The following is a 17,199-nucleotide window of genomic DNA, read 5'->3' on the forward strand; positions in this document are numbered from 1 at the left end:
TTTTTTCGACATGCTTTACTATGACTGTTTTCGACACAATATAGTATGAGTGTTTTTTGACTTTTTTCGACATGCTCTACAATGACCGTTTTTGAATTTTTTCGACATGCTATACTATGACTGTTTTTGACATAATATACTATGAGTGTTTTTTGACTTTTTTCAACATGCTATACTATGACCGTTTTTCACTTTTTTTGACATGCTATACTATGACTGTTTTCAACATGCTATACTATGACTGTTTTTCACTTTTTTTGACATGCTATACTATGACCGTTTTCAACATGCTATACTATGACTGTTTTTCACTTTTTTCGACATGCTATACTTTGACCGTTTTCAACATAATATACTATGACTGTTTTTGACATAATATACTATGAGTGTATTTGGACTTTTTTTTGACATGCTATACTCTGACCGTTTTTCACATTTTTTTGACATGCTATACTCTGACCGTTTTCAACAGGCTATACTATGACTGTTTTTGACATAATATACTATGAGTGTTTTTTTACTTTTTTTGACATGCTATACTATGACCGTTTTTCACTTTTTTTGACATGCTATACTATGACTGTTTTCGACATAATATACTATGACTGTTTTTTGACTTTTTTCAACATGCTATACTATGACTGTTTTTCATTTTTTTCGACATGCTATACTATGACTGTTTTTAACATAATATACTATGAGTGTTTTTTGACTTTTTTTGACATGCTATACTATGACCTTTTTTCACTTTTTTTGACAGGCTATACTATGACTGTTTTCGACAGGCTATACTATGACTGTTTTCAACATAATATACTATGACTGTTTTTCACTTTTTTTAACATATTATACTATGACTGTTTTCGACATAATATACTATGAGTGTTTTTTGACTTTTTTCGACATGCTATACTATGACCGTTCTTAAATTTTTTTGACATACTATACTATGACTGTTTTTCACTTTTTTCGACATGCTATACTATGACTGTTTTCGACACAATATACAATGAGTGTTTTTTGACTTTTTTCGACATGCCCTACAATGACCGTTTTTCAATGTTTTCGACATGCTATACTATGAATGTTTTCGACATAATATACTATGAGTGTTTTTTGACTTTTTTCGACATGCTATACTATGACTGTTTTCGACACAATATACAATGAGTGTTTTTTGACTTTTTTTGACATGCTATACTCTGACCGTTTTCAACAGGCTATACTATGACTGTTTTTGACATAATATACTATGAGTGTTTTTTGACTTTTTTTGACATGCTATACTATGACCGTTTTTCACTTTTTTTGACATGCTATACTTTGACTGTTTTCAACATAATATACTATGACTGTTTTTCACTTTTTCGACATGCTATACTATGACTGTTTTCGACATAATATACTATGAGTGTTTTTTGACTTTTTTCGACATGCTATATTATGATCGTTTTTCACTTTTTTTGACATGCTATACTATGACTGTTTTTCACTTTTTTCGACATGCTTTACTATGACTGTTTTCGACACAATATAGTATGAGTGTTTTTTGACTTTTTTCGACATGCTCTACAATGACCGTTTTTGAATTTTTTCGACATGCTATACTATGACTGTTTTTGACATAATATACTATGAGTGTTTTTTGACTTTTTTCAACATGCTATACTATGACCGTTTTTCACTTTTTTTGACATGCTATACTTTGACCGTTTTCAACATGCTATACTATGACTGTTTTTCACTTTTTTCGACATGCTATACTTTGACCGTTTTCAACATAATATACTATGACTGTTTTTGACATAATATACTATGAGTGTATTTGGACTTTTTTTTGACATGCTATACTCTGACCGTTTTTCACATTTTTTTGACATGCTATACTCTGACCGTTTTCAACAGGCTATACTATGACTGTTTTTGACATAATATACTATGAGTGTTTTTTGACTTTTTTTGACATGCTATACTATGACCGTTTTTCACTTTTTTTGACATGCTATACTATGACTGTTTTCGACATAATATACTATGACTGTTTTTTGACTTTTTTCAACATGCTATACTATGACTGTTTTTCATTTTTTTCGACATGCTATACTATGACTGTTTTTAACATAATATACTATGAGTGTTTTTTGACTTTTTTTGACATGCTATACTATGACCTTTTTTCACTTTTTTTGACAGGCTATACTATGACTGTTTTCGACAGGCTATACTATGACTGTTTTCAACATAATATACTATGACTGTTTTTCACTTTTTTCAACATATTATACTATGACTGTTTTCGACATAATATACTATGAGTGTTTTTTGACTTTTTTCGACATGCTATACTATGACCGTTCTTAAATTTTTTTGACATACTATACTATGACTGTTTTTCACTTTTTTCGACATGCTATACTATGACTGTTTTCGACACAATATACAATGAGTGTTTTTTGACTTTTTTCGACATGCTCTACAATGACCGTTTTTCAATTTTTTCGACATGCTATACTATGAATGTTTTCGACATAATATTCTATGAGTGTTTTTTGACTTTTTTTAACATGCTCTACAATGACCGTCTTTCACTTTTTTTGACAGGCTATACTTTGACTGTTTTCGACATGTTATACTATGACTGTTTTCGACATAATATACTATGACTGTTTTTTTACTTTTTTCGACATGCTTTACTGTGATTGTTTTTCACTTTTTTCGACATGCTATACTATGACCGTTTTTGACTTTTTTTGAAAGGCTATACTATGACTGTTTTCGACAAGCTATACTATGACTATTTTTCAACATAATATACTATGACTGTTTTTCACTTTTTTCGACTTGCTATACTATAATCGTTTTTCACTTTTTTCGACATAATATACAATGACTGTTTTCGACATAATATACTAAGACTGTTTTTTGATTTTTTTCGACATGCTATACTATGACCGTTTTCGACAGGCTATACTATGACTGTTTTCGACATGCTATACTATGACTGTTTTCGACATAATATACTATGACTGTTTTTTGACTTTTTTCGACATGCTATACTATGACTTTTAAAAAAAATTTGACAGGCTGTACTATGACCGTTTTTCACATTTTTTTGACAGGCTATACTATGACCGTTTTCGACAAGCTATACTCTGACCGTTTTCAACAGGCTATACTATGACTGTTTTTGACATATAATACTATGAGTGTTTTTCACTTTTTTCGACATGCTATACTATGACTGTTTTCGACACAATATACAATGAGTGTTTTTTGACTTTTTTCGACATGCTCTACAATGACCGTTTTTCAATTTTTTCGACATGCTATACTATGAATGTTTTCGACATAATATTCTATGAGTGTTTTTTGACTTTTTTTAACATGCTCTACAATGACCGTCTTTCACTTTTTTTGACAGGCTATACTTTGACTGTTTTCGACATGTTATACTATGACTGTTTTCGACATAATATACTATGACTGTTTTTTTACTTTTTTCGACATGCTTTACTGTGATTGTTTTTCACTTTTTTCGACATGCTATACTATGACTGTTTTTGACTTTTTTTGAAAGGCTATACTATGACTGTTTTCGACAAGCTATACTATGACTATTTTTCAACATAATATACTATGACTGTTTTTCACTTTTTTCGACTTGCTATACTATAATCGTTTTTCACTTTTTTCGACATAATATACAATGACTGTTTTCGACATAATATACTAAGACTGTTTTTTGATTTTTTTCGACATGCTATACTATGACCGTTTTCGACAGGCTATACTATGACTGTTTTCGACATGCTATACTATGACTGTTTTCGACATAATATACTATGACTGTTTTTTGACTTTTTTCGACATGCTATACTATGACTTTTAAAAAAAATTTGACAGGCTGTACTATGACCGTTTTTCACATTTTTTTGACAGGCTATACTATGACCGTTTTCGACAAGCTATACTCTGACCGTTTTCAACAGGCTATACTATGACTGTTTTTGACATATAATACTATGAGTGTTTTTTGACTTTTTTTGACATGCTATACTATGACCGTTTTTCACTTTTTTTGACAGGCTATACTATGTCTGTTTTCGACAGGCTATACTATGACTGTTTTCAACATAATATACTATGACTGTTTTTCACTTTTTTCGAAATAATATACTATGACTGTTTTCAACATAATATACTATGACTGTTTTCGACATAATATACTATGAGTGTTTTTTGACTTTTTTCGACATGCTATACTATGACCGTTTTTAAATTTTTTTGACAGGCTATACTATGACTATTTTCGACATGCTATACTATGACTGTTTTAAAAAAAATTTCACAGGCTGTACTATGACCGTTTTAAAAATTTTTTTGACATGCTATACTCTGACCGTTTTCAACAGGCTATACTATGACTGTTTTCAACATAATATACTAAGAGTGTTTTTCACTTTTTTCAACATGCTATACTATGACCGTTTTTCACTTTTTTTGACATGCTATACTATGACTGTTTTTCACTTTTTTCGACATGCTATACTATGACTGTTTTCGACACAATATACAATGAGTGTTTTTTGACTTTTTTCGACATGCTCTACAATGACCGTTTTTCAATTTTTTCGACATGCTATACTATGACTGTTTTCGACATAATATACTATGAGTGTTTTTTGACTTTTTTTAACATGCTCTACAATGACCGTCTTTCACTTTTTTTGACAGGCTATACTATGACTGTTTTCGACATGCTATACTATGGCTGTTTTCAACATAATATAAAATGACTGTTTTTTGACGTTTTCAACAGTCTATACTATGACTGTTTTCGACATAATATACTATGACTGTTTTTTTACTTTTTTCGACATGCTTTACTGTGATTGTTTTTCACTTTTTTCGACATGCTATACTATGACTGTTTTTGACATAATATACTGAGTGTTTTTTGACTTTTTTTGACATGCTATACTATGACCGTTTTTCACTTTTTTTGAAAGGCTATACTATGACTGTTTTCGAGAAGCTATACTATGACTATTTTTCAACATAATATACTATGACTGTTTTTCACTTTTTTCGACTTGCTATACTATAATCGTTTTTCACTTTTTTCGACATAATATACAATGACTGTTTTCGACATAATATACTATGAGTGTTTTTTGACTTTTTTCGACATGCTACACTATGACTGTTTTCGACACAATATACAATGAGTGTTTTTTGACTTTTTTCGACATGCTCTACAATCACCGTTTTTCAATTTTTTCGACATGCTATACTATGACTGTTTTCGACATAATATACTATGAGTGTTTTTTGACTTTTTTTAACATGCTCTACAATGACCGTCTTTCACTTTTTTTGACAGGCTATACTATGACTGTTTTCGACATGCTATACTATGGCTGTTTTCGACATAATATACTATGACTGTTTTTTTACTTTTTTCGACATTTTTTACTGTGATTGTTTTTCACTTTTTTCGACATGCTATACTATGACTGTTTTTGACATAATATACTGAGTGTTTTTTGACTTTTTTTGACATGCTATACTCTGACCGTTTTCAACAGGCTATGCTATGACTGTTTTTGACATAATATACTATGAGTGTTTTTTGACTTTTTTTGACATGCTATACTATGACCGTTTTTCACTTTTTTTGACATGCTATACTTTGACTGTTTTCAACATAATATACTATGACTGTTTTTCACTTTTTTCGACATGCTATACTATGACTGTTTTTCACTTTTTTCGACATACTTTACTATGACTGTTTTCGACACAATATAGTATGAGTGTTTTTTGACTTTTTTCGACATGCTCTACAATGACCGTTTTTGAATTTTTTCGACATGCTATACTATGACTGTTTTTGACATAATATACTATGAGTGTTTTTTGACTTTTTTCAACATGCTATACTATGACCGTTTTTCACTTTTTTTGACATGCTATGCTATGACCGTTTTCAACATGCTATACTATGACTGTTTTTCACTTTTTTTGACATGCTATACTATGACCGTTTTTCACTTTTTTCGACATGCTATACTATGACTGTTTTTGACATAATATACTATGAGTGTTTTTTGACTTTTTTCAACATGCTATACTATGACCGTTTTTCACTTTTTTTGACATGCTATACTATGACCGTTTTCAACATGCTATACTATGACTGTTTTTCACTTTTTTCGACATGCTATACTTTGACCGTTTTCAACATAATATACTATGACTGTTTTTGACATAATATACTATGAGTGTATTTGGACTTTTTTTTGACATGCTATACTCTGACCGTTTTTCACATTTTTTTGACATGCTATACTCTGACCGTTTTCAACATAATATACTATGACTGTTTTTGACATAATATACTATGAGTGTTTTTTGACTTTTTTTGACATGCTATACTATGACCGTTTTTCACTTTTTTTGACATGCTATACTATGACTGTTTTCGACATAATATACTATGACTGTTTTTTGACTTTTTTCAACATGCTATACTATGACTGTTTTTCATTTTTTTCGACATGCTATACTATGACTGTTTTTAACATAATATACTATGAGTGTTTTTTGACTTTTTTTGACATGCTATACTATGACCTTTTTTCACTTTTTTTGACAGGCTATACTATGACTGTTTTCGACAGGCTATACTATGACTGTTTTCAACATAATATACTATGACTGTTTTTCACTTTTTTCAACATATTATACTATGACTGTTTTCGACATAATATACTATGAGTGTTTTTTGACTTTTTTCGACATGCTATACTATGACCGTTCTTAAATTTTTTTGACATACTATACTATGACTGTTTTTCACTTTTTTCGACATGCTATACTATGACTGTTTTCGACACAATATACAATGAGTTTTTTTTTACTTTTTTCGACATGCTCTACAATGACCGTTTTTCAATTTTTTCGACATGCTATACTATGAATGTTTTCGACATAATATTCTATGAATGTTTTTTGACTTTTTTTAACATGCTCTACAATGACCGTCTTTCACTTTTTTTGACAGGCTATACTTTGACTGTTTTCGACATGTTATACTATGACTGTTTTCGACATAATATACTATGACTGTTTTTTTACTTTTTTCGACATGCTTTACTGTGATTGTTTTTCACTTTTTTCGACATGCTATACTATGACTGTTTTTGACATAATATACTGAGTGTTTTTTGACTTTTTTTGACATGCTATACTATGACCGTTTTTCACTTTTTTTGAAAGGCTATACTATGACTGTTTTCGAGAAGCTATACTATGACTATTTTTCAACATAATATACTATGACTGTTTTTCACTTTTTTCGACTTGCTATACTATAATCGTTTTTCACTTTTTTCGACATAATATACAATGACTGTTTTCGACATAATATACTAAGACTGTTTTTTGACTTTTTTCGACATCCTATACTATGACCGTTTTCGACAGGCTATACTATGACTGTTTTCGACATGCTATACTATGACTGTTTTCGACATAATATACTATGACTGTTTTTTGACTTTTTTCGACATGCTATACTATGACTTTTAAAAAAAATTTGACAGGCTGTACTATTACCGTTTTTCACATTTTTTTGACAGGCTATACTATGACCGTTTTCGACAAGCTATACTCTGACCTTTTTCAACAGGCTATACTATGACTGTTTTTGACATATAATACTATGAGTGTTTTTTGACTTTTTTTGACATGCTATACTATGACCGTTTTTCACTTTTTTTGACAGGCTATACTATGACTGTTTTCGACAGGCTATACTATGACTGTTTTCAACATAATATACTATGACTGTTTTTCACTTTTTTCGAAATAATATACTATGACTGTTTTCAACATAATATACTATGACTGTTTTCGACATAATATACTATGAGTGTTTTTTGACTTTTTTCGACATGCTATACTATGACCGTTTTTTTACATTTTTTTGACATACTATACTATGACTGTTTTTGACATAATATATTATGAGTGTTTTTTGACTTTTTTCGACATGCTCTACAATGACCGTTTTTCACTTTTTTTGACAGGCTATACTATGACTATTTTCGACATGCTATACTATGACTGTTTTCGACATAATATACTATGAGTGTTTTTTGACTTTTTTTGACATGCTATACTATGACCGTTTTTAAATTTTTTCGACATGCTATACTATGACTGTTTTCGACATAATATACTATGACTGTTTTTTCACTTTTTTCGACATGCTATACTATGACTGTTTTAAAAAAAATTTCCCAGGCTGTACCATGACCGTTTTAAAAAAAATTTTGACATGCTATACTTTGACCGTTTTCAACAGGCTATACTATGACTGTTTTCAACATAATATACTATGAGTGTTTTTCACTTTTTTCGACATGCTATACTATGACCGTTTTCGACATAATATACTATGAGTGTTTTTTTACTTTTTTCAACATGCTATACTATGACCGTTTTTCACTTTTTTTGACATGCTATACTATGACCGTTTTTCACTTTTTTCGACATGCTATACTATTATCGTTTTTCACTTTTTTTCAACAGGCTATACTATGACTGTTTTCGACATAAAATACTATGAATGTTTTTGGACTTTTTTCGACATGCTATACTATGACCGTTTTTAAATTTTTTTGACATGTTATACTATGACCGTTTTTTAATTTTTTTGACAGGCTAAGCTATGACTGTTTTCGACATAATATACCATGACTGTTTTTCACTTTTTTCGACACGCTATACTATGACTGTTTTCGACAAAATATACCATGACTGTTTTTCACTTTTTTCGACATGCTATACTATGATTGTTTTTCACTTTTTTGACAGGCTATACTATGACTGTTTTCGACATAATATACTATGACTGTTTTTTTACTTTTTTCGACATGCTTTACTGTGATTGTTTTTCACTTTTTTCGACATGCTATACTATGACTGTTTTTGACTAAATATACTGAGTGTTTTTTGACTTTTTTCGACATGCTATACTATGACCGTTTTTCACTTTTTTTGAAAGGCTATACTATGACTGTTTTCGACAGGCTATACTATGACTGTTTTTCAACATAATATACTATGACTGTTTTTTGACTTTTTTTGACATGCTATACTATGACTGTTTTCGACATAATATACTATGACCGTTTTTCACTTTTTTTGACAGGCTATACTATGACTGTTTTTCACTTTTTCGACATGCTATACTATGACTGTTTTCGACACAATATACAATGAGTGTTTTTTGACTTTTTTCGACATGCTCTACAATGACCGTTTTTCAATTTTTTCGACATGCTATACTATGACTGTTTTCGACACAATATACAATGAGTGTTTTTTGACTTTTTTCGACATGCTCTACAATGACCGTTTTTCAATTTTTTCGACATGCTATACTATGACTGTTTTCGACATAATATACTATGAGTGTTTTTTGACTTTTTTTAACATGCTCTACAATGACCGTCTTTCACTTTTTTTGACAGGCTATACTATGACTGTTTTCGACATGCTATATTATGGCTGTTTTCGACATAATATAAAATGACTTTTTTTTGACGTTTTCAACAGGCTATACTATGACTGTTTTCGACATAATATACTATGACTTTTTTTTTACTTTTTTCGACATGCTTTACTGTGATTGTTTTTCACTTTTTTCGACATGCTATACTATGACTGTTTTTGACATAATATACTGAGTGTTTTTTGACTTTTTTTGACATGCTATACTATGACCGTTTTTCACTTTTTTTGAAAGACTATACTATGACTGTTTTCGACAAGCTATACTATGACTATTTTTCAACATAATATACTATGACTGTTTTTCACTTTTTTCGACTTGCTATACTATAATCGTTTTTCACTTTTTTCGACATAATATACAATGACTGTTTTCGACATAATATACAATGAGTGTTTTTTGACTTTTTTCGACATGCTATACTATGACTGTTTTCAAATTTTTTTGACAGGCTATACTATGACTGTTTTCAACATAATATACTAAGACTGTTTTTTGACTTTTTTCGACATGCAATACTATGATCGTTTTTCACTTTTTTTGACAGGCTATACTATGACCGTTTTCGACAGGCTATACTATGACTGTTTTCGACATGCTATACTATGACTGTTTTCGACATAATATACTATGACTGTTTTTTGACTTTTTTCGACATGCTATACTATGACTTTTAAAAAAAATTTGACAGGCTGTACTATGACCGTTTTTCAAATTTTTTTGACATGCTATACTCTGACCGTTTTCAACAGGCTATACTATGACTGTTTTTGACATATAATACTATGAGTGTTTTTTGACTTTTTTCGACATGCTATACTATGACTGTTTTTTAATTTTTTTGACATGCTATACTATGACTGTTTTTCACTTTTTTCGACATGCTATAGTATGACTGTTTTTGACATAATATATTATGAGTGTTTTTTGACTTTTTTCGACATGCTATTATATGATCGTTTTTCACTTTTTTTGACAGGCTATACTATGACTGTTTTCGACATAATATACTATGAGTGTTTTTTGACTTTTTTCAACATGCTATACTATGACCGTTTTTAAATTTTTTCGACATGCTATACTATGACTGTTTTCGACATAATATACTATGACTGTTTTTTCACATTTTCGACATGATACTATGACTGTTTTAAAAAAAATTTCACAGGCTGTACTATGACCGTTTTAAAATTTTTTTTGACATGCTATACTCTGACCGTTTTCAACATGCTATACTATGACCGTTTTTCACATTTTTTTGACATGCTATACTATGACTGTTTTCGACATAATATACTATGACTTTTTTTTTTTACTTTTTTTGACATGCTATACTATGACCGTTTTTCACTTTTTTTGACAGGCTATACTATGACTGTTTTCGACATAATATACTATTAGTGTTTTTTGACTTTTTTCGACAGGCTATACTATGACTGTTTTCGACATAATATACTATGACTGTGTTTTGACTGTTTTCGACATGCTATACTATGACCGTTTTGTCATGTTTTACTATGACTTTTTTTGACATGTTAAAATATGACTTTTTTCAACATACTATATAATGACTTTTTCAACATGTTATACTATGAATGTTTGACCTGTTATATTATGACTTTTTTCAACATGCTATTCTATGACTTTTTTCAACATGTTATAATGTGACTTTTTATGACATGTTATATGTGACGGCCCTATGGTCTCTGCCTGGGTGTGTGTCTGTGTCTTTGTCTGTGTGTGTGTTTGTGTGTGTGGCGCTTTCTGTCTTTCAGTGTCCCGGGATTCGAGAGTGAGGCCATCAAGGAAATTGGAGGCAGCTGGCCCATGCCTTCACCCCACAAGACCCGCCCCATCCTGAGAGAGTGCCGGCTTCTTCCCATCTGACACACCCGACGTGCTGCACGGAGTGTTGGCAGCAAGATTGCGTTCGTTGAACTGGCGGCACGTTTTGCCTATTGGCATTTGTTAAGAGAATGCTTATTTTTGTTGTCCTGGCCTTTTGTTAAACAACAATCGTTGCTTCAGACCGTCACTGTTGTCCCCAAAAAGACACTACTTCCTCCTGTTTGTTTGATTAAAAGCTGTTTTAGCAGATTACTGATATCTGTGTCTGAAGGCAGGAGTCTGTGGGCCACAGGCGGGAAGTCGGACAGTGTTTTTGTACTTTTTTTGTGCTGAAAGTTAACAATTGTGACAGTGATGCTTTGAAATCTTCAATCCAAAATGGCGGTCCTGGACGACAGCGTGAGACGTGTCCATCAACAACTTATTGTTGCTTTTTAACCTCATGATCAACGAAACAAAAGCTATAATAGTTGTAAAAAACACATCTTTGAGGTGGAAGAAGTACTCAGAAGTAGTAATACTACAGTGTAGAAATTACTCTCATACAAGTAAAAGTCCTGCATTCAAAATATTATAAACACACCAAAAGTACTATTTATGTAATATATATATATGATGTTATTGTGTAATAATTATTGGTGCATTGATGTGTAATGGAGTAGAAACATATGAAGTAAAATACTTCACTGATTGTTGTGCAGTATATCTTAGCTTACTCAGACTGCACTTTATAGATCATAATTCATATTTCATGTCTCACCTGAAATAAAACACCTCGATCAACAATCACTGCAGACTTTTCATTCAACATTCAGGCTGAAAAAAAGAGCTTTATTAATGTGATGCAAGTCTGAGTGAAGCGTTTAATGCTGATTGATCGGCATCCTGCAGCTCCAATAACTACATGTGTATATATATATATATATATATATATATATATATATATATATATATGTATGTATGTATAATCACAGCTCTATCTGCTGCTGCTGATAACGGCTCTCTGCTGTAAAACCAAAACCCATAATTACATTTTGCACGCTTTGATTGGCTTTCGTTAATTCCCTGACAGCCAATCGTCTCGTCTCGTCTGGGTCACTCGACTTGCGTTTTTTTTAGTTTTTTCGTGTTTTTGACGGTCACTTTAAAGCCCCATAATCCTCTCTGAGAGGTTGAGGCGTGGACACAAACACACAAAGCATCTTCTTCTTCTTCTTCTTCTTCTTCTTCTTCTTCTTCTTCTTCTTCTTCTTCTTCTTCTTCTTCTCTCCTTCCTAACTGACAGCCTCAGTGTCCTTCGTGCTTCTCTCTTCTTATCTGACACTTTTCAACAGATGTTCCTTCATAATTCCTTCATGAATCGTTATGATGTGATTTTTATAATCCCTCAATTCAAACCAGAGCTTCTTCATACTGTGTGCATGTGTGTGTGTGTGTGTGTGTGTGTGTGTGTGTGTGTGTGTGTGTTGGACATGGATTTGTTTGCCTGTCTTGTTATACACATATATATATATATATATATATATATATATATATATATATATGTGTCAACATTAATGTAGTTATGTAAGTGTGTATAATGAGGATGAATATGATTTCCTCCCCCACAGTGTTAGAAACTCACCACTCCATCCATTGACGGAGTTGCTGGTTGCTCTAGTTCATGTGGTTGGTTTAAGGGTCTGTGTGAGCCTGAGATCTGATTCACATTCATTGAACCCGTTATAAACTTTCATAAACAAACCCCTTCCTGTCCCATGACCAGAACAACGAGGTCTCTGCATCTTCTAGGTCCCACCACCAGGAGGAGGACCGGTATGGAGGCAGCGCTTTGATTTGAGCGTAGCCTCTAGACACTGACGGAGTTAAGGGTGTAATGTGTCTGTAGGCCTCTCATGACCCCGAGCTGTTAACTCTGCAGGAGGAGGACGATGATGAAGATCCAGAGTGGGGGGGTAGAGTTGTGTTGTATCATATGGTTATTAAATAGATGTATTTACTCTGTCCTGACATGCTCTATGCAGTAAAGATCAAATTAGAGGTTATTCTAGATCTCTCTTCCTGTCAATGAATCCCATGTAAACAACAGCTGGTCCATTCCTTGATATTGTCTTCATCTCTCAGCTCAAAGCTTGTTGGTTCCTACAAAGATCAGAAGAAGTCTTCATCCTCAGCTTCTGATTTTTGTGTTGTATTTGTATTCAGAAGAAGTTTTCTGCTGACTCTTCTTCCGAACACAACATAGTCTCTCTGTTTCATTTTTAACTTCTCTTTATTGCTTCCCAGTGAACAATGGTCTGGTGGTTTGTGAGCGGCCCCTCAGGGATCCGGTCCTCCTCCTCATCGCAGGTCTTCTGGAGGGTTTTCTATGAGGGCGAGCAGCAGAAAGGTAATGGGCCACAAACTCCTAATCAGGGCCTTTCTGGGGCTAATTGTCGGCTTTGTTTCGTCCCCCGGCAGTCTCCGTCCTCCCTCGCAGCCGGGGGAGTAATGAGGTGTTACGTGATATGATGTCCCCCCTCAGGACACCAAACCATTCAATGAAAGGACCGGGGAGCTCAGGGGGAAAAGAGAGCAGAAGCTAATGGACAGAAACGAGGACGAAAAAGATGGTCGCAGGAGAAAGAGAAGAAAAGTTCCAGAAAGAAATGAAGACGTTGAACCAAGAGACGGATCGATGACGCGAAGAAGAAGAAAAGCTTGAAGAGACATCAGCTGAAGACAAAGACGCTTTATTGATTTTTCTCTGATGAAACTAATCATTTGAAAAAGCCTGTCAGTCAGTAACTTTGAAAACACACACATTTTGATTTGGTTTTAGTCATATTTTAATGATTTGAATGATAATAATCTTTATTTGTAAAGCACAATTCATACAGACGATGTAGCTCAAAGTGCTGTTCATTAAAAATGAATAAAAACAGAAAACCTTCCTGTTACACATCTTGTACATCTGAAGTGTTGCTCATCAGAAGTATTTCATCATGCCGTGTTTTTATCTCTACAGTCTGTTTCAGAGGCTCCACACTGCATCTCTGCAGACAGCATCTACACTCAGAGAGTCATTTCTGCCACTTGGTCATGGCAGATAATGGCAGATAATGAATCTGGAGAGAGACTCGATATCACACTCCTTCATGTGACGGAGCCGTACTGGCCTATAGAGAGCCCTGAAATAAAGAGGTCTAATGTGTCTCATGTCGAGATGGAAATAAGAGATCAAATCTGGTTTAACTGGCGTCACCCTCAGAGCATCAACACATGAGTTCATTCCACATGATACACAGCAGATGGTATCGACACTACAGCTGCAAGAATGGGTTAAAACTGGCTGGCTTTATTTGTGATATCCATATATGATAAATGTAGCATATATAGCATAGCTAACAATTAATAACATGTGATGGACGTGATATTTGTTACACAAAGAAAGGAAGAAAGGTCAAAGACAGAGCTCTGTCAGCACTGTTTCTGTTGTTTACACTGTTAGCGCTGTTCTCATTGTTAGCTGCTCGCCGTTAGCCGTTATCCGCTAGCCACCGACTCGGCCGTTGACATGTCGAGTGGTCATGTGATCAATACCTCTCAGTTGAACTTCTTGATTTTGCCATTTGTTGACGGTTGAAGGTTGTAAATCTAACACAACTCAATTGTTCAACTCATCCTAATCTCAGATGCTCAGAGCAATCGTCTCCTTGTTTAGCAAATGCTCCTTATGAATATTTGGATATTGGACTTTTTTCAAATAAGAGAGACCTTTGTGTTCGCTCCAAAGTCAACACCACAAATTGACTTAGTATAGTATGTCGTAGAAAAAGTTAAAAGGAGTCATGGTATAGCATGTCGAAAAAAGTCATAATATGACATGTCGAAAAAAATCATAATATAACATGTTGAAAAAAGTCACAGTATAGCATGTTGAAAAAAATTATTTTATAACATGCTGAAAAAAGTCATAGTATAACATGTCCAAAAAAGTCATAGTATAGAATGTTGAAAAAAGTCATAGTATAGTATATCAAAAAAGTCATAGTATAGTATGTCGAAAAAAGTCATAGTATAACATGTCGAAAAAAGTCATAGTATAACATGTCAAAAAAGTCATAGTATAACATGTCAAAAAAGTCATAGTATAACATGTCGAAAAATGTCATAATATAACATGTTGAAAAAAGTCATAGTATAACATGTCGAAAAAAGTCATAGTATAACATGTCGAAAAAAGTCATAGTATAGTATGGCAAAAAATATAATATAGCATGTCGAAAAAAGTCAATATAACATGTCGAAAAAAGTCATAGTATAACATTTCGAGAAAAGTTATAGTATAACATGTCAAAAGAAGTAATAGTATAGTATGTTGAATCAGGAGCATTGTTATGTTAGGAGTAACAGCTTGGTATTAATGTGCGTGTAAACATTGCTGAGACTTTACACTCAGGGATGCTGAGTCGTCATGATCTGAAGATCCAGGTCACTGCTCTCTGATGAGGTGAATCCAGGTGAAACATCTCCTCCGTTACTGAATATGTGAGCAGCCGAGAACAAGCTCTCAGGTGACCAAAGTGTGTTTTTTAAGGAGCTCGGGTGTCTTAATATTTCAGCGTGATTAAAGCTCACCTCCTCAAACACAGACCGGCCCGTCAGGTGATGTCTGGTACCACAGCGACACCAAGTGGACGTCTGGAGAACTTCTGAAGAGAAGAACTAAAAAAGAGAGGAGGAAAAGGAGACCTCTGGTTCTGTAAAGTTCTTCGGTTCTTCATGTGTTAAAGCTGCATTCTCTCTAGTGTCCACCAGGGGGCGACTCCTCTGGTTGTATAGAAGTCTAGTCTAAAATGACTCTACTTCTCTCTTGATTTATTCCCTCAGTAAACATTGTAAACATGAGTTTATGGTCTCAATCTCTAGTTTACAGTCTTCTTCAATACAGCATGATGTACATTTAGTACATTATGCTCCATTTAGAGTCAAACAGACCATAAAGCAGGGGATGATTTAGTTTAGATGAACAGTCAGTTCATGCAGGAAATCAACTGACACTTTAAAAAGAATCAAAAGCAAACAGAGTTTAAGCTTTTACAGAACTTCCTCATTGTTGTGTGTTTGTAAATCACTGACTCTGAGCAGCATTATTTAAATATTCATGTTCATGATATGAATATGACGGTTGTGAGTCATGAGGGGGGGGGGTTTGTCTTCGTCCAATTAAATAAAAATAAAATGGTGAAAACCACAGCTGACTGAAGTCTTGTTTCCACCCCCTGAAGCTCTCTCTAGTGAAACAGCCAATGAGAACGTCCTCACATGTGAAATAATTACAACTCAGATGTGTGTTCCTTCAGTCGCTCACTTCTGTTAATGAGCTCTGGATGAGGCGTTCAGTGACCAGCAGGCTTCTCCACCGCCGGACGTCTCTCTGGTTTGCAATTAAAATTCCTCTGCAGGTTGTTGTTCTGCTGCTGGATCATTAGTGCTCTGAGGTTCCAGACTAAACACTGACAACATGGTCACTCCTCTGAGAGAGAGCAGAGTGATCACCACCGGTCCCCCAGCAGAGCAGAAGAATCCCTTCATCTATGACTTATTATTACACAACTTTAACTGGACACGTTGGACCAGTATAAACCAGTAGTGGAGGAAATATTCTGATTCTTTACTGCAGTAAAAGCACTAATACCACACTGTGAAACATACTATCGTAAAAGTAAGTCCTGCAAAAACCAAGATGGCGAAGACAAAAACCAAGATGGGGACGTCAAAAACCA

Source organism: Cebidichthys violaceus, unplaced genomic scaffold (genome assembly GCF_023349555.1).
Source record: "Cebidichthys violaceus isolate CVI_PGR_0920_01 unplaced genomic scaffold, fCebVio1.0.p SCAF_53, whole genome shotgun sequence".
NCBI lineage: Eukaryota > Metazoa > Chordata > Actinopteri > Perciformes > Stichaeidae > Cebidichthys > Cebidichthys violaceus.